The sequence below is a fragment of the Oryctolagus cuniculus genome, chromosome 4 (genome assembly GCF_051225735.1).
Source record: "Oryctolagus cuniculus isolate XC-2025 breed Fujian yellow rabbit chromosome 4, ASM5122573v1, whole genome shotgun sequence".
NCBI lineage: Eukaryota > Metazoa > Chordata > Mammalia > Lagomorpha > Leporidae > Oryctolagus > Oryctolagus cuniculus.
Genome location: NC_142870.1, coordinates 135,329,029 through 135,332,636, shown reverse-complemented (window position 1 = coordinate 135,332,636; position 3,608 = coordinate 135,329,029).

Genomic DNA, 3,608 nt, shown 5'->3' with positions numbered 1-3,608 from the left:
TTGGCCTTGGACCAAGTTACCTTATTTCAGCCATAATTCTGTATGTGGCTGACAATACCAAGCTTAGCACATTATGAAAGCTTACTAAACGTTTTAGAGAACTACTAGAATCATCCAAATAACCCTATCTACAAGCAGCAGGGCTGGACATCCTCATGTAGATACTACACAAAGTATCTTTGATTTAATGAGATCATAGCAATTACATCAACTCACCCTGTCATCACTGCCACTGGGGATTTCCCTACCTCTGCCAAGAATTTTAATATTTGTTATTTTTAATGTGCATGTGGAATGTTAATTTTTCTGGCTTTTTCTGCCTTTAAGGTCTGTATTTTCAGAACTGTTCCACAATCATTTGTAAGGATCTTCATTTCCAGTGAAAGGAGAAACACAAGTGGGCCCATTGGCATCTGTTCTGCATGAAAAGTGTGCAGAATGATTCTGGTAAAAATATCAAATTCAAAACACTACATAACTAAGAGATATTTTTCATTTGGACTGTCTCAGTTTGGTTGATGTTCCATACATTTATAACCCATATGTTTCTCAACTATTCAAGCAGGTCATCTTTGCTTTTGTGCAGATATGAGGGCATTTAGATTTCTTGGTTTGTAGATGGGAAACAAATGCTAGAATCAATGTGGCTAAACTCACCTACTTCTTGGGCTAATGTGTGCTACATACATGCGTGAATGTAACTTGTGGATGTAGAAGTCTGGAAATTCACAAGGAACCAAATCAGGACTGTAAGGTAGATACCTAATTGTTTCCCACGAGAACACAGCAGAAAAATTGCTTTTGTTTAATAGGAGGATTGGGCAGGAGCATTGTCATGGTGGAGAACGACTCTCTGGTGAAGCTTTCCTGGATGTTTTTCTGCTAACGCTTTGGTTAACTTTCTTAAAACACTCTCCTAATAAGAAGATACTACCTTTCTTTGAACCTCCAGAAAATCAACAAGAAAAATACCTTGAACACCCCCAAAAAACTGTTGCCACAAGCCTTGTTCTTCTTGACTGGGCCACTTTTGCTCAGACTGAACCCAACTCCCAGTAGCCATTTCTTTGATTGTGTGTTGTCTTCAGAATCACAATGTAAAGTCATGTTTCATCTCCTGTTACAATTCTTCACAGACATGTTTTGGGATCTTAGACCTACTTATTTAAAGTTTCCATTGAAATCTCTGTTCTTGTCTGGAACTGATATGGCAGAACAGTTTTGACATCCATGGATCTCAATGTTTGGCCCATTTTGTTTAAGTTGCACCAATTAAAATATCTATGGTGTCATATAATACCTTTATTGACAATCTTCGGTCCATTTCAATTAGAACATCAACAAAACTAATTTTTTCTTTGCAAATTGATTGGGTTTGTCTATTGCTGTGAGCTTCATTTTAAACCTTGTCTCATCCCTTTTGAAAATGGATTATTCATTTGTAAACTGCTGATTTCTTCAGAGGTCTTATCCCAATAGACTTTTTCTAAAACATCGATAGTTTCACCATTCTTCCACTGATGCTTCATCCTAAATATGTTTTTTCTTGATTTAACTTTAGCAGAATTCACATTGTTCTAATAGGACCTCTTTTCAAACTAATATCTTCTCTTCTAAGTGCCTCAGACTAGATCCCGGTCAGATGTTACAGCAAGTAAGCATGAGTTTATTTTGTTGCCAAGAAACCCTGAGATCCATGCATGGTTTTTCATACGATGCAATTTCTGTGTATTTTTTGAAGGCACCATGTACTTTGCTAGGTTGTGGAAAAATGCACAAAATACATTACAGCTCTACTCCATCAAGAGGTGAGGTCTCTTTCAACACCCTTGAATGTGGATTTGGTCACATGACTTGATTTGTCAATGTGGTATTAGCAAATACATTGCAAATGGAAGCTTGAAAAGTGACTGTGGAGCAGGTATTTAGCCTAGTAGTTAAAACACATGAATCCCACATCGGAGTACTTGAGTCTAATTCCTGGCTCGATCTGCTGACTATAAGTTCCTGCCAGTGCCAACTGTGGAAGGCAATAATAATGGTTCAAATAATTCACTTCTTGCTATCCAGGTGAGACACCCAGCTTTGGCAATGGTTCAGTTCTGGCTGTTGGAGACATTTAGGGAGTGAAGCTGTAGAGAGAATCTCTCTCTCTCTCTCTCTCTCTCTCTCTTCCCTCTTCCTCCTTTTCTCTCTCTCTCTCTCAAATAAATAAAAATCAAAACAAAGAATTGCTAGTGTACAAAGTTGAGTTCTTCTACTGCTTTTGGAATTCAGCCATCATCAAAACAAGGTAGGCTAGTTCTAAACAAGGCCAGAGAGGGAAAAGCCTATCTTGAAAAAAACAGAGGCTGTAACTTTTTTTTTTTTTTTTTGCCAGTACAGTGTACAAAATTTGATACATGGCAAGGCACATGGTTTTTAAAGAAATTGTATAAGTACAGAGTAAGAAAGATTGAGAAAATTTAAAATGAAAAATGGACCATGTTTCCATTTTTTTTTTTTTTTTGTAAGCAGGAGGAAGGCTCTAAAAGCTATTTGGATAAAAATGTGGCCATTTAGTTGAGGAAAGGAAAAAGGTCTCTAATGGAAGAGACAAAAATAGCAAAGGAAGAATTAGAGCAATGGATGAGAGAGTGATTTTCATGAATATTCTCTGTCCTTAGAGTTAGGGAAACTGAAAACATGTGCCCATCTCAATTCTGTAATTACTACTGACCTGTGGTTACTATGTAGATTCCATTTGTTGTGGTTACTTTGATGTTGGCTCACTAATGAATATAGGCTGAGAATTTTTAGTCTTCAGGTTTCTGAATTTTGAAAGGAGTTGCATTCAAGTATCCTCCCTTGCGTTCACAAAAAAACAAAACAAAACAAAACAAAACAAAACAAAAAACAAAAAAAGATGCACATCACAAGTTACTGGACTTGAGTCTGATGCCATAATTAAAAAAGAATTTAGGAGTCCTTATAGCACTGAAAACGTTTTGCAAATGGGCATAATGTAAATAATTGTGACTGGAGGCTGAGAAGTGATATCTACTTTTTGTTTGAACCCCTTGAATCTGGACTTGGCTATGTGACTTGTTTTGGCCAGTGGGACGTTTGTCAGTGTGTTAGAGACAAAGCTTGTAATGAGCTTGAACATTTCAACTTGCTTTCTTGCTTAGTTTGTAAATATTCATTATGATGTCATGATGAATGAAGACATCTGGAATGAAACAGTCCTCAGTAAATCTGTTAATTAGTTGCACATGCTAAACAGCAGACTCCTGAGTTAAAGACAAGGGTACTTCCAAATGTTAGTGGAAAAATGAATCACGAGTAGGTTTATTTTGGTGCAGAAAAAATTTTGAAATCCACTCATACCTTTTTTTTTTTTTTTGGCAATGTACCGTTGTAAAAATGTCAACTTTATGAAGGCCTCTCGTGTATCGAAATTGTAATGTATTAAATTTTGTTTTAATTTATTATGCAGAAAAATTCATACAAGTAATTTTAGTGGCAAAATTTTATTTTGATGTTTTCACTGAAAGTTGTTTTTATTTTGCTGAGGACTGGCAACACTTAATGCAAGTCATTTTTGGCACAGTGTTTCAGGCTGCTTC